The sequence below is a fragment of the Columba livia genome, chromosome 5 (assembly GCF_036013475.1).
Source record: "Columba livia isolate bColLiv1 breed racing homer chromosome 5, bColLiv1.pat.W.v2, whole genome shotgun sequence".
In the NCBI taxonomy this organism is placed as follows: Eukaryota; Metazoa; Chordata; class Aves; order Columbiformes; family Columbidae; genus Columba; species Columba livia.
In genome coordinates this window covers 45,798,274-45,824,278 of record NC_088606.1, presented here as the reverse complement: position 1 = coordinate 45,824,278, position 26,005 = coordinate 45,798,274, and the positions used below count along the sequence as shown (strand labels likewise).

Here is a 26,005-nt window from a genome sequence, read left to right as displayed (position 1 = left end):
TAGTATGAGGTTCAAGAAACCCAAGTGCTGGGTCCTGCACTAAAGTCACAACAACCCAACGCAGTGCTACAGGCTCAGGGAAGAGTGGCTGGAAAGCTGCCTGGCAGAAAAGGACCTTGGGGTGTTGATTGACAGCTGGCTGAATATGAGCCAGTAGTGTGCCCAAAAGGCCAGCAACATCCTGGGTTGTATCAGGAATAGTGTGACCAGAAGGACTAGGGAAGTGATTGTGCCACTGTACTCAGCACCGGTGATGCCCCTTCTTGAATACTGTGTTCAGTTTTGGGCCCCTCACTACAAGAAAGATGTTGAAGTGCTGAAGAGAGTTCAGAGAAGGGCAACTAAGCTGGTGAGGGGTCTGGAGAACAAGTCTTACGAGGAATGGCTGAGGGAACTGGGGCTGTTTGGCCTGAAGACAAGAGGCTGAGGGGATACAATACCACTCTATAACTGCTTGGAAGAAGGTTGTAGCATGGAGGTTATTGGCCTCTTCTCCCAAGTAGCAAATAATAGGATGAGAGGAAATGGCCTCAAGTTGCACCAGGGAAGGTTCAGATTGGATATTAGGAAAAATTTCTTCATGGAAAGTGTTGTCAAACACTGGAACAGGCTGCCCAGGGAAGTGGTGGAATCCCCATCCTGGAGGCATTTAAAAGGCATAAAGATGAGGTCCTTGTGGACATGGTTTAGTACCAGAGTTAGGTTATTGTTGGACTCAATGGTCTTAAGGGTCTTTTCCAACCTAAATGACTCTATGATTCTTTAAACCAACTCATTTAACTTTCATAAGGATAGACAACCAAGTTTCCAAAGGTACTTTAAGTAATTGGTTTCTGGAAATATCTCCTACTAAAAATATGATTCACCGTGCCTTAAAATTAGGTGTGTAAATAGTCAAGATAGTATGAATCATTTGACAAGAAGGGATGTTTTCCCTACGTTGACTCCATAGCAATAGGAAGAGGGATGGCACTACAGCTTAGACCAGATGCTACACTTTGAGCCAGACACATTTAGACAGCATAAATCATGCCTCATACAGTAATAATTTCAGTATTGATTGGGAGCTTTCATCTTCAGGTGTTCTGTATCACAAGCACCATGTTATACCTGCGTGATATTATACATCTCTGGAGTGTTAAAGTAGTTCAGTCATATACCAAAGGTATAGCAAGTTTGAACTGAACCTAACTGGAGTAAACAGCTTAAGTAGCTGACACTTATTTCAAAGATTTATTCCTGACTGCATTAAGAAAAACAATGAGAGGCATTAACACGTTCTCTCCCATAAATACTTCAGAAAAACTCTTGTGATGGAGTACCAGCTATGCAGAATGCACACCTAAATCAGTCCTTTACAGTGTAGTTACTACATAACATCGTAACCAGGAACAAGAACCTCTCTGTCATAGCAATTTATCAGCTTCCAGCAGATCCCTCCTTCCCAGGACAAAGCCCAGAGCATAAACTGCTGCCAGCACACAAACACCTGCCTCAGCCAGGTTCTCCAGGGCAGGCTCAGCCCTCTCTCAAGCTGAGAGTCAGTGTGCCAAATGGATCCTGACAGCTTGCCAGAGGGGAGGGTGCTTACTTGCTCACTACCATTCAGTTTCTTTTCTCACATCTGCAAAACCTGCAGCTAAGCCTAATGTCTCCAGCTGCTCATACCTCTACTCCTCTCGCCAGTGCTCAGGCACCCAGAGGGCATCTACCACATCTGAACAATTCATTTAATCAGATAAAACTCAATTCAAGGTACTGCAAATAGAAAGGCGTTCAAAACTCATTGACTTCCAGAAGATATTGAGTCCTCACGAAACGGAAAAGGAGCAAGACCTAGGAGTTACAGGAGTCCTCTACCTGTATCTCCCACGGTCTCATTTCCTTGAAGTAAGCATCCTTGGGAGCTTATACCACCTTTACTATTATTTTCAGAGCCTACAAAAATCAGATACCCTTGAAACTCTAAAAAAGGCTAGAAATCATTCAAACACAATCCTGCAAGTACTGTGTGCCATCCAAAACTAAGTTCCCCTCCTTAGTTTTCCCTAAGGCAACTTACGCTGCTTTCTCACTGTTAGAGTTCCCAGCTATTCACTCTGTTCCTCAGAAAAGAAAATGAGATTTTTCTCTTTTTTTTTCGTATTGGAGTTTCCATAAGCACTTCCATATTTTCTTACTAGCAGTATAACATAGGAAAGAAGTAGAAGATAGTATTCCACAGATGAAGATCTGCTATTCCAATATGTGATACTGGTACATCTTTACAGTTTTAAATCCTTAAAGATTCAACGATCAATCAATGGCAGGACACAGATCAGAGAATATTTTTGTACTGTGAGCACTTAGTTCATTCAGACCATTGCAAATGTTGACCCACTCTCACTTCTTATGTCAGAGGAAAGTGAATTTGCTGCTGATGCAGGTGGTTGAGACTCAGACCTCTGCAGTCAGTGCTCCAGGAGTTTTCTCTGCCTTTAACACTGCAGAAGGGAAGTTCCACCAGGTTGCACTGATAAGTCCAAAAGGCTTGTTTGGAAAGACTTATCTCAGCTGCTCAAGCATGGATGGGTGTAAATATTTATGAGGGTAGAAAAGCATACAAAAATGTAGTGGAGCTGTGAGCATGTATGGCTTTTCAAACATCCTATGAGACAAGCTTAAACCATACTGTTTACAATACATTAACATAGGCTGTACTAAGTTTCTCAACTCTATAGGTACAGAAATTTACAAGAACTGGTATGATTTCACTTTTGTGCAAAGAAAAAAAAGTGTCAGAGATAGTTAATACTACTTTACATAAGCATGCATATCCTTACTGGAAGGTTTAAAATACATGTAACTAGAGATGCCCCAAGGCATAAGTCATTTGTTTCAATGGGGTTGAAAATAGTGCTGCAGCTGTGTTCTTTAAGATACACCAGTTGGTGCTTTAAACTATCCAAAAGCAGTTCCAGTGTAACAAGAACTGTGTTTGGAGGGATTTTATTATTTCATGGTATCCTGAATCCCTTGCTAAGGAAAACACTACTAGCATGGTCATTTTCAGTCAGAAAATCCACAAACTTGGCAAAATATTTAAACTAGAACACAAACAGATTTTACCCATGCACTAAATATGATCACTTCCAAGAAGAAAACTTTAAGATATTTACAGCACACAAGTACTCAAGAATACAATATTAAAAAAAAAATAAAATCATACTTAGGTACTAGATGGAAAAATTCAAAGTGAAAGAACAAAATTATTCAAGATCACAATTCAATCATACATTGACTTTCTAAAGTAAAAGGGGTATTACATACAATAAAGAACTCTTTTTAGTAATTAAAAAAAGAAAGCAAAGAGTTTTAGATAAAATTAATTTTTTCTCAATATGAAATTAAACATAATTTAAGCTTTAAGAAGTTTAAGATGTTCCAGTGTTTCTAAGGAAGGTTTAAAAAAAAATAAAAAAAATCAGGATATTTAATGTGAAGGAAAACCCACTGAAATAAGATGATGTAAAAGGTTTAGTTTGGGATTTTTTTTTTTTGAGGGGGAGAGGAGTGTTGGTTGTCTGTTTCGTTTGGGTTTTTTTTTCAGTAATTGTTTAACATAACCAGCAGAAACCTTTATGTACTAAAATGGGATGTTCAACAGCAGTACATCTTTTTGTCATGTTTGCTCTACTTTCTAAAGAAGAAAGCACATGCACTTAATCTACTTTGAAGATGTTGGTCCACTTCTAGTTCAGAAGGAGAAATGCTTTAGTACCATTACATTCATAACAGAGATTCCCTGTAAATAAAATAATTCATTCAACATTCTACTTCAAGTCAGAACAGGCTTTTGCAGTCTCTGCTTGCACTGCATCCAGCTTTGTCCACCAGCACAATATCCTCTTTACTTCCCCATTTTCCTTTTTTATCTATTACCAACCTTTCACATGCACAGAAGAGTAATCTTAGCATCCTGCCACCTCCTGTCCATACTAATTTCTCAGTATCTCTTTGACTCATAAATTCTCCTTCTCATGAGAAGCAAAAGAAAAACAAACAAACAAAAAAATCACCACACTCATCTGCAAGCCCCCTTCCGGCTGCATATTGTCTTCTGCTTCCTTTGTTCCCATCAGTTTAATAAAGTTTAGTGCCAGAGTAACACCACATTGCTCAATCCTCTGAAGCATACTAGGAAACAAGTCTTGTATGAAAAATACCTTACACAGTATTTTACACTAACTTTACTAGTTCCTGCTCAGCTTTCAAGAATTTATGGAAATAGTACACAATACCATGGCTGCTGAAGTCAAAGTATTATTTTAAAAAAGATTATTCTATTTGATTCCCTCACCCTAAATATTTTTGATTCCCAAGCAGCCCACTTCCATGGGATTACTACATAGATGCAGAATAGCTGCTTCCTTAACCCTGCTAGCTCAGCTGGTTCTATGACTTTTTCTGGTGTTGATAACCTAATAGAATACAGCAACCATCAGGAATTATCCACTTGCAAACTATGTAACCCAGCTCTATTTTCACTCAAAGATTAGAAACAGATGGGCTTGGGGGATTATTCTACTAATTGACCAGAGTATTAGAGAGTATATCAGCAAACAATTGCTATGTTAAATTCACCTATGTAAGCTAGGTTCATATTAAGGTTCCCCACTACAGTTCATCAGCACTGTATCCATGTTAAAATGATTAAAAATATATATTTGGGGAGGGAAAATATTTGCCAGGACTTTTCCCTCAAAGTTACAGTTGTATATCTTAGAGATATCTCAGAGGGAAGTAGCCAATTAAAATTGCAGAAAACAAATGCTGAAAAACAACAGGAAAGATGTTGTGGGACAAAAAGCAGCATACATTGCAATTCGACAATCAGGAATTTACAGTATAAAGAAAACAGAAGTGAAAAATCAGATCAGTGCCACTTAAAAAAAAAAAAAAAAAAAGAAAATCCAAAGCATTACACAGCTTGGAAAAAAACACCTACCCACACATTACAAAAACAGATGTGAAGTGATCATTAGGACAAGCACTCTAAGTCAGACAGAGACACTATTAAGGTTGTCTGTTCAAATCTAACTCACTCCTAGTGATCATTATATTTATTGCTATAGGAGTCAGTAACCTACAGGTTTGGTGCCAAAAGCTACCCCTGCACTGCCAAATAGGAGCTACAGCCCAGTAAATGCAACTCAGCATTCAGGTGGTACATGTGCTGAAGATGTATTTCTGACTAGCACCAGTCTGATCCCATGAACTGACCACTCATTCAGGGCTCGAACACAGGAGACACACTTGCTTTGGGTAGGCTCATCTAAAAGTCAGGTTTTGTGCTCCATGACCAATCTATGAGATAAGACAAAGTAAGGAAGGTTATAATGATTGCAGCATCAATATCAAAAGTGCATTCCTGATGTAAATTAGCTCACTAGTGTGAATACATCCCTTGCAGAAGGCTTATACACAGGTTTTGACTGACACATAGCCAGTTTGTGCAGCGCTAGAAGTCAGAACATCACGAAACAGACAAAAAAAGAGCCACTGGCTTGCATATGCAAGTTCCTGGAAGTATCTCTCATTCCTCATCCACTGTAGAATATCAAATTACACAGGTATGCTCTGCTTTAGGAATAAATGAATAAATCATCCTGACTCAGCAGTACTGATATGTGTAGCGACCATTTCAATTGTGAAACTGCCTTTATGAGGTCAGTTTGCCACCCTTTTTTTTTTTTTTCCCCCCATGGAAAACATCTCATCAAGTCAACAATATGATCAAGAATCTTTTTACTAGCTAATTTTTTTTTTTTTTTCTGGAAAGCTATTTTCCATTTTTCTATTCTGGACTTCTTCATTACACACCTTATAGTCCATTATACCATTTTCCAGAAGGTACCTGCACTACTCTGTACACACAGTCCTATGAATATCAGTGAATGCCACAGATTAGTCTTCCAAATTTTTCATTTGTCATCACAACTCACAAAAACTGGAGTTTTACATTTATACAGAGCGGGCCTTCGGAGTTACTAGGACCACTAACGTCACCTCTGATTTTATAAGCATGAAGTTTATTTTTCTTCTACACTTCTCCCCATGCTTCTTCCTTTGCTTATTTTTCCTCTTTCAGAATTACACATGTTAAAAGGCTGTTGAAATTCAAATGAAAAGTGTAAGGAGGGAAGATTGATTAAAGGATCTTCAAAGCCATCCAAAAAGAAGGGAGAAAATTCTCAATCTTTCTGTTGTTGACTATTATGTTGAAAGAAGCAAATGGAAAGTTATCTAGGTCAAAGAAAAAGGGTATCTAACTTGAAAAGACAACAGAAAAGGTGGAGAAAAATATGAGCAATAACTTAGGTAACCAGAGCTGAATTTGTTTTCTCTGGTTGCCCTGAAGCTAGTGTTATTTATTTAAACCAGGAGCACAGGAGTTGCAATGCAATGATGAGAATAACGCCTGGCAATAATGATATTAAACCCATGTTGCTCTAATTATTCTCTGTGTAATCTGGTTCTCTCCTCAGTCTTGCTGTCTAATAGCAGCTGGGCTTCCTTCATTCCAGCAGTGTGAAGACAGAAGACACCTTTCCTTTCTCTTTCCTGTTCACTGGGTCACTGAACAGGAGGATACCTTTGGGTACAAAGTGAGGAAAGAAAAAAAAAAAACAAACACACAAAACAAAAAACACTATAGAAGCTTTAAAGATAGAAAGGGATAGATGTCCTGAGATGAGCACCTCAGCTAGACTTGCATGCTTTTCAACTTTTATTAATTTCATTCTCTGAAGTTCTCCATTAATATGAATAATTGCAGTTAAATATATTTTTTTAATAAATCCAGAATATAGTCCCTACCTCTACTACTAATAAATACATTATTTATCATTTAGCTCTACAAATTCACCTGGTTCTGCCAAAAGAACTAGAAAGCATAAGGAACATTCAACAATATACACTATCATGAGCAGGTAAATACAAAATATGATGGATTATGCAGACTCTCATGCTTGCCCATTGCAACAGTTTGTTCAAGACAATAACAACTATTACAGCATTATAGATCAATTTCTAATTCAATTTGATACAATTATTTAAGTGGTCTAAGTATTTCAGAAGGTATTGCCTTCAGCTTCCAGGCTACTGCAAAGGCCCACACAGGTGTTTATCTTCTTAGGCACCTTTCAAAAAGCAGGCAGTTTTTAATTCCTATAAAGCAATGATCACATTTCAAGAGGCAAGATAGTAAACATATCCTCTTCATATAAGCAGAAGTGAGTAACTGCAGCTCCCCTGGCATGAGTTGCTCACAGCTGGTTCTCCATGGAGCTTTTTCTTGCAATCTAATTTCCCGTAACATGGTTTCCCAACTGAAGACCAAATAGGCAGGAAAGCTACTTCTCAGTACTTTTTACAAATACAACATCATCCTGACACAAACACTGTAAATGGATTTCACTAAGAATTTTTTTCTGGCCAGGTAAATTGAGAAATTGTGATTTCGTCCTAACTACTCTTGTGTATGTACTTGCATACATACTTGCACTTTCCTTTTTCCATTTGTGTTAATTTCTAATCTATATTTTATTCATAGAATCATATACAGAATATACTCAACAATGAGAAAAAATATTCTAAAATCTCAAATGACTTGTATATATTACTGTATCTTTCATAATAATCAATACAGAGTATTTGCTTATTGACAGACAAGGCAAACAAGTTTCAGAACACAATCCTGTAGTTGTGTTTCTACAGAAGAGACCTAGATATAGGTAAAAAGTTTTATTTTACAAAGTAAAATAATTAGCAGGAAAAATAAAAATGCATTAAAATTTAGTGACAGATAACTGGAGCAGGGTAACAACAGTGAAACAACACACAAACACACACTAGAACTTTTAATTAGTTACTTTTCCCTAGCAATTACTTATGTTGAAGTAATACTGTTCAGGGTGCTGAAGTCTGATCAGACATGTGCTGTCATCAGAGGGATAATTAATTGCAAACACTAATTCACTACAGTACAAAAGTTAAAACTGAGTGTTATTGTGAACATCTCTAATTGTGCTAACCACCATCATGAATACTTTAGTAAGCTAAAATATATTTTAATAACTAGCATACATAACTGTCATGTTTTATTATGTTCATAACTAGAAACATATCAACTCAGGCTCATGTACAACTGAGTTACACAAACATGTAGCAATAATAAACAGTGAAGCTCACTTGCTTTTGTATGTGCTGAAGTATTGAAGCACTGAAGTATTTTGAAACTGCATTTTCTATAAATGTTATTAGAGAGCTATGCAGAATTTCCATTTTTAGATTCCTCAAAGCTGTACACATAAGTTACTAATAACAATTTTCTTCACAGAAAACAAAGTAACGTAGAAAAAATCTCATCTTCCTATTCCATCAGACCTCCTTTAGTACTTTTAGTACTCTGATCTTTTGTGTATGCTCTGAATTTCCCCATCCTGCCCAGCTATGAGTAAAATAAACAGAAAATCCCTTCTAAACAGCCATGGGTAATAGAAAACACTTTACAATTACAGCAGAAAAAGTAATATGGCAGATAAAAAATGAGAAAATGTTATAGTAATCCTGCATAGAAGTCCTCTACATCTAAGGCAGTTTCCTTTTTCACTGTACATTCATGTACCTTCCCAATTTAGGGGTTTTCTTTGGTTGGCATGTATGCAATTTAAACTTATTTCCATAGTACTGAAGTACTAAGCCTGGCGGTATCTATGTGTAAAAGCACCAAAGACAAACTGCCATCCTTTATTTATCATGCATTTATTGTTGATCATCAGACAGGAAAAACAAAAACAAAACAAAACAAGCAAACAAAAGCCACAGCACCCATGGGTATCAAAATGCAACATCTGGGAACAAACTGTAATTTGCCACTACAACGTTTGACAAAGTTTTAAAAAAGCAAGGTACAACTTACCAAAATATTTCAGAGGAGTCTAACAATTAGTCTAACAATTAGCACATCTCTACTAAGATTATGGCATCGTATTTAAAGTATTTCTTTGTGCAAGGAAAATTCTCCCACAAGCAGAGAAAAATAATTAGGAGAGAGGGGAGAATCGAAGACATCAGTTATTCTAAAGAAAGTTATAGTCTTCTCACAAATATAATCCATTCCGTTGACTTTTTCTTAAAATTTCATGGTGTTTTTCCTCTGTGTACTTTGTGTCCAGTGCTAAAAAACCAAGTAAGACTAAACAAAACCTGTTCCTATTCAAAGATCTACTATCTCAACCAGCAGTCTTTATGGAGAAGTCTACCCTATTTTTTCCATCCTGACACTGAACTAATTAATTCAGTCCCAGAGAACCTTTCCAGGACACTTTGTAGATAAAATGTGTAAATTCAGAAGCTTGAGCTACTATTGCTTTTGCAGATCAAGTTCTTCAAAAAGAGTGAATAACTCAAGATTTGGGATTTACAACATTTTCAGCACAACTAAATTTTCTCTAAAGACAAAGGAGGAAAAAATCCCAAGAGACAAATGTGAACACTTTCTATAAAAAATTCCAAAGATACAGATTCATGCAAATAGATGCAACCCTACCTATAAATGAAATCACCTCTGCCACCGGCAAAAGAAACCTCACAATATTAAATAACTGTCTGAAAGCATACTGCTAACACTGGAAAGCAAATAAATATTCCCACATTTCACATTCAAGAAAATGTTATCACGGATTTATGCTGCTGACACAGTCCATTTTCAGTCATTTCAACACCTATAACACACACAGCTGAAATTCATAGAATTCCTCAGTGCATAGTACCCTGAAGACTGCAGTCCTAGAAAACACTAGTACACACTTCTCTTGTGTGCTAAATTAATTATAGAGAATAATGGAGCACAATATTGCTTTAATTCTGTTACCTTGGGCCGCTCATATCATAAACCACAGGAGCTGTGTCACCAATGCCTGAAACAGAATTGAAACCATAATTTATGTATATTTTAAGAGTGTGAAGGTAACGCACTTCAGGAGCATTTCTTTTCTCTTTATAACACTGTAGTTCTAAAATATCCCAGTGTGTTCCCTAGTATGTTTTCCATGTTTTCTTCAGTATTATTATGTACAAGATGGTAATTTTTGTGAGGTCATGACACAACAGCTAAAAAGATCAGCCAAACAACTTTCTATGTAATATAGGCAATCATGACCAGAACTACTGATGCACAAGATGTGATTGCTGACATGGGCTTCACCGAGTCCAAGAGCAACAAGGCCTTTAGATTAAAGCAGAGGTGAGCTACAGAGCTGAAGGTGACCCATGACTAAACAATTAAAATAAGCCAGTGGTGTCACATCTCTTGCCAAAAATTGCACCCTGCTGTAGCAGTGTGCTCTCCACCTCCACACCCCCTCCCGTCTTGGGCAATAACCAGCAGTGAGGGTCATGATGACTGCAGCCAGCTTAAGTTGGACTTTGAGGAGACCAATGGAAACATGGCAACCAAGGGCTGTCTGGAGTATTGACCCAGACATCTTGCTGGTATACAAATATGACTAAGTATCAATCATCTTAATCCACAAATAGTGGACAGCCCAGGGTTTGTTGAGCTCTCCTGCATGGCAGCAGGCTGCATGCCAGGATCTTCTCTTGATCTGGGACACCTCTTGAGGTTACTCCTCAAGGTTGAGAGAATCCTTATTGCATCAGATACTCAGTAAGTGAACTGGGAATAAATGTACCAAGAGTTTGTAATCTTAGCTAAGCGTACATAAAGGATTGATTGTGCATATATAATCCTTTAGACATAACCCACTGACCAAGTCTAGGACTAAGTCTGGATCCAACCACACCTAGACTCCTCTCTGAGAAGTTTAGAATGCAAGAGGGTCCTGTCTGAAGTGCATGAGTCAATGGGAGGGTCTCCACAATGATCTAACTTACCCTGTTCTCTATACAGTAAATAAACAAGTGTAGCTTGCTATCAATTCTTGTTAAACCACTGTGGCATTTACCATTTAACTCTGTTATATTAAAAAATACATTGCTGCTTCTCCCTTGTGAGTGAAGTGCATCACTCTTTCAGTGACATCTGTGCAAAATTTTCAGATAAAAGGCCAATGCCATGCTTTCCTGTCTTTGTAAGGAAATTATAACCTTTCTTCCTTCACATATATTTCCTCTCTAAGAAATTTTTAAAAATAACTAAGTAATACAGGCTCTGTGAAGAAAATATTTTCCGAAGTCCATTGGTCAGCAGCTGACATATATTTGAAAGCACAGAAACTGGTATACCACAGCTTGCTCATAGTCCTATTGGCATTATAGATTCAGTGCACTTGGAGATAAAATTTTGCTTTAAAGAAATGTACTTCAACCAAATCCTGTCGCTGTGTCAAAGCTGTTCCATCGTCTTCCAGCTCTCTTATAGACTGCCTTAAAAGCCCACAAAAACAAACAGAGGCACCACACACAGAATGGAAAAAAAAAAAAAAAAAAGTATAAATATCTTTATTTTCCCTAGTTGTCCATTTTTAAGAGAAAGTGGCTTACCCTTATTTATTCCATTTGGAGGGAGGGGTGTGAGAGAGAACAACATACTCCTTTCCTATTCATTTTCTTTTTGTTGTTCCTAGGAAAAGGGTCAGGGAGAAAAAATACGAGATTCTCAAACTTTTTATGTTTCAACAGGAAATAAAATTAATTTCTCCATAAGTGTTGCTTGAAAATGCTATATTTTTCACTCATTAAATAAGCAGGCTAACCATACCTGTCCAAAGGCAGAAACCAGTACATTCAGATGACATAGTATATATTATTTGTTTTACTTTTCTTCATCTTGTAACATCTTAAGATCCTTTATGAGCTCAGCATTCTTGTTTTCTTTATTTCCCTATTTAATAGGTTCATCACAATAACCCCATAACAGCCTTGGCGATGTAGCCCTGAAGTCAGTGGAAGCTTTTCCACTAAGACCAGAGAAATGATCAGCATTTTTTTTTTTGCTTTCCAACTTTTGCACCCTAGCCCCCCTCTGTTTTCATTTCTGAAGAAAAATAAGACAAACAAAAACCTACCAACAACAACCAAAAAAAGCCCAAACAAATATTGTATACATCCTCAGCTGAAACAGCATATTCCTATATTCTCAATTCCTTTCTTGCTATTACCAAGTGGCATTTTTAAAATAATTTTGACCACAGCTGAGCACTAAGCAGATATTTTCAGCAAGCCAATAACAACAAAGTCCAAGACTCTGTGTGAGCAAATAGCAGCATTAATTTAGAATTCATCAATGGGTCTGAGCATTTCAAACAGTTCTTTCTAAAGTTCATTACCTTGCACTTCCCTGTATTGGATTAGCATTGGAACAACTTCATGAAGCTCTTTAAAGGCTACTTTGAACTTAAAAAAAAAAAAAAAAGACCCTCAAACCTAACAATTTTGTTATTCGAATCTTTGCCACTTTCAGATGCCTTTTGTCACCTATGTCCTTTCTTCCATTTCCTCATTCAGAATGATCTTAATGAAATAACAGGTGAAGAATTTGGTTTTGCTTTCTGGGTTTTTGTGTTTTTTTTATTAAAAATGAAATTTTCATTTTTCTTTTTTTCATATATTCAAATATTTAGAAGTGAGAAAAAGTTAGAAATAACAACTCTTAATAAGCATGTTCAATAGCAAGCCTCATCACATTATACAACTCTGAGACAAGATGCTGCCAACAGCTTTTTTTTGTTTCTGCAAAACTGATCCATTCCAAACATTATCCTGTCTCTCAACCAGCTTCCAAGCAACAGTCTTATCCTTCAATATGCCAGCAATTCACTTCCCCTAACAAGCCACTACAGAAAGCATATTAGAACGAAGTTTAGTCCAAAGTATAACCATCAGTTCTGTTTTTTTTAATGTATTGATTCTGACAGAAACATAAGGGGCCTGCTAAAATATTTTTCTTGACACAAACAGCACTGGTTGTTTTGGTTCATGTTGAATCAATGCAACAGCTTCTTTACATTCCCCAAAGGTTTGTAAAAGGTGATGGTGCTCAGCAAACCTAACAGCGTCCTATGAGCAACAGAGAAATTGTGCTTTGTTTTTCTGTTTTACTAAAGGAAACTTCTACGAACTTTGCTGACACAAATTCGACTGTACAGAGGAGTCATTTTTTAATATTTATAGTTAAGGAATCAAACCGACAAAAAAAAAAAATATTAAGAGACAGAAAACAGTAAGAACTGTGAAATATTTACAAAGTTAAGAAAAGAAGATGGTCTGAAATGGTCTATAGAAGCTTTAGCCAATATTTCCAACACTAACACCTCCAGAGGTTATATAAACTCAGGGATTAAAGCAACATAGATGTGCTAACACAAATACCTAACAAAAACAGTGAGCTGGTGTATGATAGACAAGACTGATGCCACAGCAGTTCTTGCTCTGAGATTTGGTTTGAGCAACCAGCTACAAATTCTTCAGTGTACTGAAGGAACAGACAGTGGTCTGATAAAGCAATACCTTTGCAACATCTCATTAGGATATTTAATGCCACAAACACATACAAACACATTTAGAGGTTCATGTAGTTTTATCTAGCTTGACTGAAACTTCTGTGCACTTCTGCACTTTGAATTTTCAATGCAATGAAACAGAACCCTATGGAGCAAGCCAGCATCAAACCTACATTAGGCTCACTTAGGTCTTGATCAGAAGACAGCCGTTACAAACATGTGCTCATACATACACACACTCACAGCACTCAAGTATAATTAAATTGACTATATACAAAAGAAAATTTAATTATCAAAATGTCAGAAAAAAAAAACAGCAGAAGTAAAGCTTTTTATATTAATCTTGTGATGCCTAGAAGCAGTAAAAGAAAATTTCAATATGCACTCTGACCTCCTTCAATGTCAGATACGATTACATTTGATAGATGTTAGATAAACTTTGATAAACAATTCTGATTGTTGGAGAAAGGTAAACATGTCAATACAGCCATCTCAGCAAGAGGCCACCTGTGAGGTTTGTGGCACAATGTTCAGGTTAAGGTCCTTGTTTTGTCTAATTGAGGCCAGCAGCTTTCATCTGCCAAATCACTCTGCAGGAAGCAAAACGGGGACCCGAATCTAAAGCTCCCACACTCTATAGCACTACCCTAATCCCATATGGAGAACAAGAGAAAGGCACAAACATTTCATGGTAAGATTTGGTTTTCTTCTCAATTGCCATGTCTCAGATTTCCTCTTGGTCAGCTCTATGCAATACCTGCATTTGGTTAGCTACAAAAAAACATAGATTTGATTCTTTGTTAAGGTATCAACATTAAAATATGTAGGGAAGTAACATGCTGCATATGGGGGCGTGTACTGGAACAAGCACACAAAAATTATAGTACACTATAAATGAAAAAGAAAAATTGCCTTTAGGGTGACAGGCTATCCTTCAAGAAGAAAAGCCAAATAATTTATGCCTGCAGCAGTACTGTAAGGCTCATATTTTAGCAGACAAAATTCCTCTAGATAATATAGCTAAGGCCCTGCAGGAAGGATCTATTAATCCTTTGTATACTTCACTATTATTTATTGAGCCAAAAGAAAGTGACATACAAACTTTAATGCCATTTTCTCAGTAAAGGTTTTTTCACTCAAAAATTGAGGGGCTCTACTGAACAGATACAGCATTTAAAGACTGGAAGAACAGATGGCTGACATACAGTAAATATTTTTTACATCAAGCAAACCTTCACTTTTTGACACAAACTATGCAGAAGAACAATGGTCTTTTTAAAGCATCCCACTGGACAGAGCGTAGGATCAGAGACAAGCTCTCTATTGGCATCCCAAAAGTTATGTCTACTCCACCACTAGCTATAAAGGCTGAGCTTGGAAGTATGTATTGTCGAATACATTTCCATCTCTGAACTGGGCCAAACTGAACAACACAGGCAAATAACTGGTGGAGACAGACAATACCTCCTCTTCCTTGAAAAACTCACATGTTTAGATGTGTTGATATCCTTACAGGCAGAAAGGCTAACGTCTTGCCCAAAACAAGGCAAGCCTCTATTCTCAAATTAAGGAATGATGGTTTTCCTCCAGTTCTTCACACAATTAAAGGCCTGCCGAATGCTATGGGGTTCATATTAGCCACAGAATTTGCACTGTTGCATTTACATCGGCCTTCTTGAATTGTGCAAAACCACTTAAGTAGTGGAGGTTAAGATTTAAAGTATTATGAAAGATAGCTATTGGTAATATCCCTCCTCCAAAAGTTATCACTATGTCTTTCTAAAACATCACGAAAACCTCACAGAGGCTTCAGTCCCACCCCTTTGTATAGGAGAATAAACATTTAGAACAAAACAAGATTCTTCTTCTGCACAAAATGTCATTAACTTTCATATCCGTAGCTATCCAAAAACAAAACAAAAATATTGGTCTCTGACCGGTGCTTTTGGGAGTGTTTGGAAAGAGCCAGCCATTCACAAATTGCTTATTTTGCTTAAAGTAGACTAGCAGTTTCTTAAAACAAAACACTTTGAGCTCTCTACCTTGCAAACTTCCTAAATGCTGTGGTGCCTTTTTACTAGGACAATGATATGAGATAGCTTGTGGGAAACTGACTGTTCTTCAGCAGTGTAAATCCAGATCTGTCTCTATCATAAGATGTGAAGGTGGCTGCAAATTTTAGAAGCAATCAAGTGAGCCATTTTTAATACTTCCCCATTTTCTAGAAAGTCACACTGCAGTAGGTACATAGGAAGCCCTGCATTAACAACACAATTCATAATAAATGTAAGTCAAGATTTAAAAGCAACTACTGCCAGAACACCCTCTCTCTGCTGTGTGTAGATGAAGACATGCCAACAGCTGTTCTAAGTATTTAACTATGGAAACCATATTCTTGAAGTGAGGAGAAATTGATGTGTTGACTGCAGCCACAGATGACTGGAAAGCAGTTTTCTTTGCTGAGATGAGAAATTCACTTCATAATCATTTTGTTCTACTGAGTTTTCTGGCCTTATAGTAACTGTAGTAACTGTACAGTGCCCAGTGTACTAGATGGAGTTTTAAGAACAAACCTTTATATCCAGAGAGTTCTACAAGCTTTGCGGTCTCAAAAACAAACAAACAAAAACAACACAAAGAAAACACATCAAAAAACCCCACACCAAACAAAAAGAAAACACTACACGACACAAACACCAAACCCAAAACAAAATCTAAAATCCATTGTGCCTTAAAAAGAATAATTTATTCACAATGCAACAGCAGTAACATAATATTTTAAACAGAGGCTATTTTACATCAATTTTACATTCACTCCAATTGTTTCTGGTTGTTAAAGGACTTTTATCACACAGTTATCACACAACTGTTTCTGATTCTCAGAGGAAGTAACACAAGATTGTAACTAGCCATTGGGAAGAAGCAGAAGAGGAATATAGAGCAAGTGACCAGTCTATTTTACTTCCCACACAAACACACAAATCTATTATGACAAAGCCAAAGAAACAGGTTTGAATGATTCACTGAGATTCTTTTTCTGCAAGGCAAATGTCTTCATGCTATTGTTGCTCCAGTAAAACATGGGAGGGAAAAAAAGACAAATGTACAATAACCATTCATGCAAAATATGTCTGACAGTGACAAATAACTGATTAAATACAAATCGGACAGCTTTGCTTCATGGCAAAAAATTCAAGGCATTTTTTTTTTAAACAGGCAACCAGCAGCAGCATTGTGTGAATACAAGATTTAACTAGAATGGGGGGCTTTTAGGCTATATCAGTCAGTGTTTGGGTTTGTTACACTCATTGCTTGCCTTGACATCCAGTGTATTTATTTGATCTGTAAAAGAGAATCAGAGCATTGCCAAAAGTGAAATTAAGGTTGCCTGAGCGCTTAACCCATTGTAAAAACCTCTCCTTCAAGTCAAGCTATGAATATACATGCAGCACTTCTGTAGTAGTGATAAAAGTTTCCTAGTGCAACATGAAGATGAAAAATAAATCTCAGTCAAGAGAAAAATTGCCAGAGGTGACAGAAGACATGTTGCAGTGACGTAAACAGTGACACTGATGTTAATTTCAACAATCTGACATTGAAACAGTGCATACCTGAGCTGCGTAATTCTTTATGATCTTCCTACTTTTGCAACAAGGTTTTGTCCTCTGGGCTCTTCAAAAGCTATAAAGCCATATCTTCATCTTTCTCTAAGCTCCCTTCCCCCAAAGGAAAGCACCTAGACCATTTCAGTCCAGCAGAGAGCTTTTCATTAATTATACTAAATAGACTGATGATCTGGAAAGGGCATACCAGCCTTTCAGCACGCCCTCTCTCCCAGCCAAGTACTTTACAGCTACAATTGATTACCTTGTCTTTTAGGTTTGCATGATTCCAGGGAGCAGCAGCACATGTGGCACCAAGAATGTTATTGATATTGCAATAAGCCACATCCCAGCCTTGTGCAGCCTCCTCTCCACATTCTGCGGTCCTAAACCACAAAAGAGGTTGAAGCCTTGAAAACAGGGATGTCAAACTCCTTTTCACAGGGGGCCACATCACCCTCATGGATGCCTTCAAAGGGCCAAAAGTAGTTTTAGGACTGTATAAATGTAACTGCTCCTACACCACTAATCCTAGAAGCAGTTACATTTATACAGTCCTAAAGTTACGTTCGCCCTTTGAAGGCAAATGCAAGGCTGATGTGGCCCTGGTGAAAGTGAATTTGGCACCCATGCTTTAGAGTGACACCCTGGAAAGGAAGTGATAGTACTGGGGCAACTAACACAATAGTTGGTACTCCCATGACCCAATGACATGGCATAACATAAAGAGGGCATCAATGAGAGCCAACTGCTCTCCCACCAAGTTCCTTTTATTAAGTGCTTTAAAGCCTTGTTTCTGTATGCTGCGTAACATCCATTAAGAAAATAAACTGAGTTACTAAAAAGAGGTAGTCAACAGAGCTTTTTTTGAAGTGTTCCTTTGCTCATTTGCTTCAAAGGAAAGATTCCCACATGAAAGATATTCACATGCTGATTTGTGAAAAAAACTTGCTTTAGCATACATGTTCACCCTTTACAGTGCTATGTGAGAATAGTGTCATTCTACTTTCAAATGACCGCAGTTATCTCAATGTATGCTTTATACATTCTATCAGATCCACATCTACTGAAAACTGATTCTCAGTATATGCTACTCATATATTATTACCTGTGACAACAGCTCAATACCTGGTACCACACCAAAAATCTCATTGTTATATATTTGCTCATGGAAACTCCCCATTTGTTCATGACATTTCCCCATATCAAAGACACAGTAAACTACTGACTTGGGGAAAAAAGGGTCTGGGGTGTCTGTATGTAGGAACAGTCAAAGGCTTAGCTTCCCTGCACCGTTAGTTCCGCAGGGGACAAGGACAGATAGTCACCTTGTGCTAAGGCAGCTCAGAAAATGCTTTTTCAAGTAAAAATATAAATGGGTCGTGTCACTTTTAAAGTCTGAAATATTCTGTTGGCACCAGTTCAACTGCCTCCTAGTTAAGGGGTTTTTGTACAATAAACAAATTTGCAGAAGTGCTAGGTCAAAAAAAACCAAACCCAGTCAGCTCCTTCTGCCACCATTTCTCTCATCATTACAATGAACTCTTGGAACTTTCAACTTCAGAGAAATGCAAATTTTTCAACAATGAATTATGCAAAAGGAAGGAAATACATGTGGGTATAGCTACGACAGAAAAGTCTCTTGCAGTACATACAGGATGACAACATACAGAGACAGTGCTCTTCACTCTTCTACAACTGAGGAAAGAATAGTTTAATTATACCTGCAGTGAGGCAACTCCACCTACAGCATCAACCCCACGGAAAGGGACACGTGACTTCTGAGCCAATGGTTACAGGATGTCAGAAAGCAACCTGGATACATGGATACAAATCCCACTTAAGATTATGGTTACACTTGTCCTTCACTGCAGACTCTGCTGATCTGTCACGTCCTACTTCAGGCTTGGTAAAACACACACACTTGTACCCTGCCTGTTCAATATCCAACATAAATCAAGTCACTAATAGCCACCAGAGCTGTTTGTACCTCTGGCCTACACCAGACTGCAAAATTGTTCTTTGCTCTGCATAACAAAGTCACCAACAAGGAGATGGAGGTGGTGGGTACTGAAGTAGCAGAATCTATTTCAAACCAAAATGATGGTCAAACACCTACAGAATTGCAAAAGATTCCATAAAAGCATCAGCTTAAAGCAAGAAGTGGGTAAGAGACAAAGCACGTCAGTTGAAGTGAGAGGAAACCATGGAGATGCGGTAGCTGGTAACATACCACAGTACTGCTGGTGGTAGTGATGCACATCCGCATCTTTACTGTGAACAGTCTGGCACAGCCACAACATTTCACAAGCATTTTCCCCAGAAGGTACCCAGATTAAGAGCAGTCAGAAGTTTTACCATGGGTCGCACCAATATAACAAAAATTAGCATAAAAAGTGAGTGCTTATAGATTCTGTCAGAATATAGAGGAAAACTTTCCAGTTTTGCACTACTATGAACTTGACCCAAAGATAGAACGAAAATAAACAGGCCATGAGAAGCAACTTATTTACACCAACTGTTCCTCAGTTGCACCAGTTCCCTCAAGATGAAGTTATTTCTTTACAGTTGTACAAGTGAGAGAAGGAGGGAAGGGAGAAGCCCTGCTGAGACTTACTGGAAGTGTGGCACAAAACAGCAGCCACAAGTGGTGAAATCAGTATGTCAAAAAAAAAAAAAAAAAAAAGAATCAGCAAATAGTATCAAGACTACCAGCCTCCAGTTAGCATTCACCGTGGTGCAGTTGCTGGAGCTGCTGTGTCTGTCTCATTCTTTGTCTGAGGATAACAAGGGAAGAGCTGTTTGTTTCCCCCGCTGTCACCACTAGAGACTCCAGAGCTCTTCTCAGGCTGCAGGCAGCATCTTGACGCTTGCCAGCCCAGGAGAGAGGGCCTGTCGCCGAGCGGAACCGCAGCGCTGCGGCGGGGGAAGCGCTGCGGCGGGGGAAGCGCTGCCGCGGGGCACCCGCTTCGGCGGCAGCCGCCAGCAGCACCCGAAAGGCAGGCAGCGCCGTGCTGCTTTGGCAAGCAGAACAGAAGGCGGAAAAGGGTTTTGTCTCAGTTAATTAGCACAATAAGCAGCCACTGAGGAACTTGCTCTTTCATAGACTCTCCATCCCTTTGCTTTCAAAGAGCACTTTCTCAGGGAGCTGATTGCTAGATCACGTCAGGTGATGCAGTTTTAATGTGCCGCTTGGAAAGGTGTGCAAAGGACTATAAATAGAGAATCCAGCTCCTAAAATAGATTACTTTTTTCCTATATCATTTAATACACTAAGCGCCCTTCACATACTGTATTTTCTTATCTGTGCGTCTGAACAATCGGTGGCCCCCATCTCACACATGAAAGCAGAGGATCTTGCAGTGACAAATCATTTCTTCTACATTTGCACAAGCATACAGCACAATAGGATTACGTTTTTGAGAGCCTAAGAACTAGCATAATAATAAGTAAATAATAAGAAAAACAGTAACATATGATACATGAAACAGACATTGTATTGTGCCTGTTGAAACAGCAACAGAACAAAAGTAAGGTTTCAGGAGAGGAAAAAGGAACACTTTCAACTATATTTTAAAAATCCAAACCAAAAAGTCTAAGGGAAATATTTCTAAAAGCCAGGATTTGCATCTAAAAACAATCCACAGCTGGATAATAATCAGAAATAAAGTTAAAAAAAATTAAAATAATGACATGCAAAGTAGACACTATGACAAAATATTTTTTACTATAGTTGTGTACTAAGGTCTCTACGTACTTTACAACCAGCAAACAGTTCTCCAGACCACCACAGATTGATGAACACTATATTTCCAGACCCAGCTCTAAAGAAAGTTGCTTTAGGTTTGAGGGGTTTTTTGTTGTTGGGGGAAGGGGTTGCGACAAAAACCCATTCACAAGTCAGGGAGTAACACACAGAAATTTCAGTTTCTAGCCCCAAGCCAAGACCATTGGACTGCATTTCTCCCTGTAGCCTAGATAAAATGCTCAGAGTTTCAATACTGACTTGATTCATCTTATAGAGCATCTAGCTGGTGTAACTGCTTAGGAAGGGAGGATGATCACGGTGCAGCTGCATTATGGAGACTTCATAAATCTAAGCAAGTAAGTGCTGCAAGCAACTAAACCCATATAGCAGATCAAACCAGATAGAGCACTTGGAGAAATAAACAAGGAGATTGCTTATCTCCAGATGCTTGTGCAAGGCTTGAGGTTTTCAAGAACTGGCATGATTCCCACCTTGTTGTATCTCTATTCATCTACTTGCTCACTCAGGACTCTGAGACTCTGATTCCAGTCATGGGAGAACATTTCTGTCCTATGTCCTCCTGCCCAGTCACTTCCTAGGTCAACAGCTCTGCTGTGGTTCTTTGCCTACAGAGCAAAGAAGCAAGGGCTGCAGTGGGAGGACACACCTGTAGCTGAAAGCAGAGCTAAGTAGCGTAAGAAGGAATGAGCTGAATCTAAAATGTTAAGTATGCAAAGATAGCTTAGAGCATGCTTATGCACATCATTCTTTGATTAATTTCTCCCTCTCAACCAACTTCTTTAGTGGTTTTCCTTCAATAATGACAGTGTCACCAGCTCTGATCACTCATCTGTTACCCCTACCTCATGGGTACGGAAACTTATCCCTATTCACATAAAATATCATCAAATCCATTCTGTGCTGTTTACAAAAACATAGTTGCTGGAGGGAAGACCACTTGGTTGTAAGGAAAATTACTTCAAATAGCAAACCACAAGATACTAGGAAGGAATTAAACACTAAATACAAGTTCTTCTCATAACTGTCATTAGCAGCTGTCTCTTTTCTCAGCCAGGTTCCAGAAGAAATGCCTCCCCATCTCCCCAAGTGAAACCGAACCCCCAGGTTTCCCAGCAATATTCTGGCAGAATACGCAAAACTGCACTGGGCCTGGGAACCTCAATCTCTGGCAGAATTTGACATGCTCTAATTAAAGGACCATAATCTGTGAATTCATCAAGCACATGTTGATGGGAATAAAGATGAGTGTGTTGGTGTATGGATGATGGCACTGACAGCATTAGTATTAGCAGTTGTATTTATAATATTCAAGCTCTATAGGCATGTTCGCAATGACAGCTCAATAGCTTCATGTAAAGGATGAGTTTGCTTAGGGAGTCTGTGTAATCTTCATCATTGGAGGTCTTTAAAAAGAAATTAGACATCTGCCAAAAATTACATTAATATAGCTGATCCTTCTGTGGACAGACACCATTCTGACATCCAAACCCACAGCTATACAAGGCTGTCCTTTGATCTGCCTACATTTTGGCCTCAGAGGAAGAGGCCAACCCACTTTATTAGCTCCATTTCACCATAAATAATTCTGAAAATGAATATAATCCCTGATAACATGATACATCACTAAATAGGTAAGTAGACAGAAATCAAAAGAAGCACACCCTAAAGCTTTGTGTATTTAAGGTTTGTGAATCACCCCCCTTCTCCTCCCAAATCGGTATTTTTAATTCAGAGACAGCCAACAACACTATTCAGGGTCAGTTAGGACAATTTCTCTACAAGAGAAGCCACAAAGTGGGCACTAAGGTTCACAGGAAGCTTGCAGGAAACAGAAAGGTGGATGGTCTTCTCATTAATTATTTATCAGGACCTCAGGACTTGAAAGAAAAGCAACACTTGTCTGGCTAAAAACTCAACCCAGAGAGACAAAGACTATGATTTCCCAGCTATGTCAATGAGCAACCAGAGTGTCTTATGATCACATGAAATACTTTGTCCAAAACTGCAGATATATAAAGCAGGGGAGGCGAGGGTGTAAACCTAAAATATCATAACTGAATCTACATTATGCCAGAGGGGGAAAAAAAGGCCTGAATTTGTAAAAGCTCAATTCCAATTCATGTACCCAAATAAAGGTCGGATTATGAAGAGTCAACTACTATGCATGCAAGACTTTTGAAACAAATAAAGCTATTAATGCCAGAATAAGAACTAATAAGTGTACAGAATATTTCAAAGTGACTTCTGCTTGCTTACACAAACAGGGCACACAAGGTCTAAGAAAATCCAGCTTTGAGATCTCATGATAATTGCTCTCAAGTCTAAAAGGCTCAAATGTGTCACACAGTTTCAAGCTCAGTACAGCTGTTCTGAGGATACTTCAGTTAAGTAGGAATATTAATTAGCTAAACATTATTTCATAATTCTTGGCAATAACGTATATAAATGCCCAAACAGCAAGTTACACAGTTTATGATGCTTCTAAATTCATGTATTGAAACTCATTTCCAATCACTTTCCTCCAAACTTAGAGAAATTTAAGGAAAGCAGATTATTTCTGTCTCTGCCACAAACTAAAAGGTTGACTAACACAAAGATACTTCCACAAATGCAATGTTATCTCAAAAACATAAGGAAGAGTACTTTGCATTTGCAGTAGCTATTTAGTTACATCATGATTTCTAGCTTTAGTGCTATCATATGCAGGAAATACATCGGTAAAAACATGTTGTCCCATTCTCTGTCAGGTACATTCAATACTGAGAGTCAGATGGACAAATGTATGCTTTTTTTCCCTACGTAGGGCCCAATTATCACTTAGGCTACTATGCAGCAACCTTTTTATCAATTAGCACAAATAGTTACTAGAACCTGGGCTCAAGTACTTATTGGATTACATATCTGTCCAGAGCTGTCTGCATAATAAAATAAAAGATACTCAACCTAGCACAGTAATCTCTTGTTTCTGAAACATCCCATGCTGGGCTAACTAAGAACCATTAGAAAACAGATGAAAATTCTGTTATGTTCAGTAAGCTGCCTTTGCTTCCATTTGTCTTTACAGAATAGACATCACTAGAGACTCACCTGCTGAAAAAATCAGGTTGTTTGTATTGTAAATACTGCACATTTGTAACTCCAAAACTCAATGTATTTGATTGTCCCAAGGCTCCTGAAACTCCTCATTCTTAGCAACTTCCAGCACCTTCAGTAAGGTGATCCTGTTGCTTCATCTTGTTTGCATAGCCACACCTGTGCTCTTTTTTCTTACCAAAGAATGGCTTTATAGTTACTGAATTCTCACAGGGTATATGGTAAAGTGAAATCAAATTTCAAAGTCTTCAGCAAAACTTTAGAGTCATATTTCAACCACAAGGGTCACATCTCTATCTGTTGCTTGTTATTATGAACCTAAATACTCAAAATCGTACAATATAAATTAAGAAACAGTTATTTACTGCCCCCCAACCAAGGGGCCTACAGATAGCCTCTAATGCATTCTATTAGTCAATATCTGTAAGCACTTTGAAGACAAAAAGCAATGTATTACTACTGTGTAACCAGCAGATTGAAAGCATGTTGCCAAAGTACAGCAATAAGCTTGTCCTTTTAAACCTGTTCATAATAATTACAGTTGTTAACAACAGATACTGTTCAGTTGAATGAACATGGTGAGACTTCAGCAAACAGCTCTCATCAATCTGACATGCTTATAAACGTCCCTTGCTAAATGTCAAGTGAGATTTCTAGAGGGAAAGAAAAATGTCTTTCTTCCCAGAAAAGTACAAAGTTTATGCAAGCAAGAAAATTAAGTGAGACAGAAGGGGAGGCAAATAACCTCTAAAATTACTGCCCACTTCACAAACCATTAGTGGAGGCTCAGTTCTAAGCAGGAAAAAGCATTGACAGTCCTGCAAACTGCATCTTTGGGACACCAATATTACTCTCCTTACAGATAAAGAAAAAAATGAGAAGATGTTGTTCTTTTTTTTTCTAATTCACATGTCTGTTATAGTCCTTTAAAGACTAATATGTAAGTAGATTGCCATGTAATAAGTTCTTTCTTCATTCTCAAACATTTAAAAAAAAAAAAAAAAATTGAAAATAAATACCTTAACTCCTGGCACAGATCTAAACCATGGAAATTTCATTACAAGTTTACTGCACAATTTAAATATGCAGAAGCATTTTTCTGAAGGGACGTTTATAATATTCAGAAAATTGAAATACTCAGCGTTGCCCTGGACTTCTAGCTCATAGAACACCCCATATGTCCAACATGCTTATCCTTATGAAAACATAATGAATGGGTGAACATTAGCTTAGTAGCAAAGAGCTACTAAGATCTACACAAACACACCAGAATTGCCAGTGTCTCAGTATTATTTTCTGCCTGGAAAGTGAACATTTACTGTTTTTTATCATGAGAATGCTGAAAGAGAGATTTTTGAAAGGTTATAAAGTGCTTTAAAGACATAAATCTCTAGCATGCCTTACCATGAGGACACATCTTCCCCCTTTCCCATGCATATATTAGAATTAGGACCATTTTAATCATGTTAATGCATATCGTTATCAGTAACAGATGTATTATGGTCCTCTATGGTTTTGATTTGTGCCAAGGCCTTTCATATACATACAAAGTTCTGCCATCAGCTGCAATTTAAGCATCTGCCACAAGGAGTAATGCATTTTCAGAAATGCAAAGGCTGGTGGTTCTCAAAGAAATGTTGATAACCAAGAGAAATCCAGAAGAAAAACAGTCCCATTTCTATAAGATATTGCTGAAAGACTTCAAGGACTATTCTCTCTCTCTCCAAGCTTACAAAACTTCAGGGAAACTTCCACTTCACCAGTACAGATATTTTGTGTTGTTTTTAATGGGGGGAAAAGAGAGAGAACACGTTGTATTTCCAGGTTGAGTCTAAAATTAATCATGCTTACACTAGAATAAGTAGAACAGTAGGGAGGGTTTCATACTATTGGATTAATAAGTATTAATGACTTATGAAATCAATTAGTCCATAAATCAAGCCACTAAATTTTATACTGCAAGAGTAGTTCTATATGTCAGACAAGAATACTAAGATATCATACTTCACGAATCAGGTTGATTAACACAAAAATGA

At 37.9% G+C, this 26,005-nt stretch overlaps 1 protein-coding gene across 33 annotated transcripts in view; it reads right to left on the bottom strand.

The window, feature by feature from the left end:
- The window catches only part of LRRC4C (leucine rich repeat containing 4C), a 611,011-nt gene that overhangs the window by 563,183 nt on the left and 21,823 nt on the right, over positions 1 to 26,005 (bottom strand). For 3 of the 33 annotated variants that reach the window (XM_065064799.1, XM_065064798.1, XM_065064803.1), the window contains exons 2-3: positions 11,548 to 11,626; positions 9,917 to 9,962 (exon numbers count right to left, since the gene is read on the bottom strand). The exons of the other annotated variants lie outside the window; for them this stretch is intronic. The gene's annotated coding sequence lies outside the window, so the exon portion shown is untranslated. The remainder of the gene's footprint in view (positions 1 to 9,916; positions 9,963 to 11,547; positions 11,627 to 26,005) is intronic. 33 annotated transcript variants of the gene reach the window in all.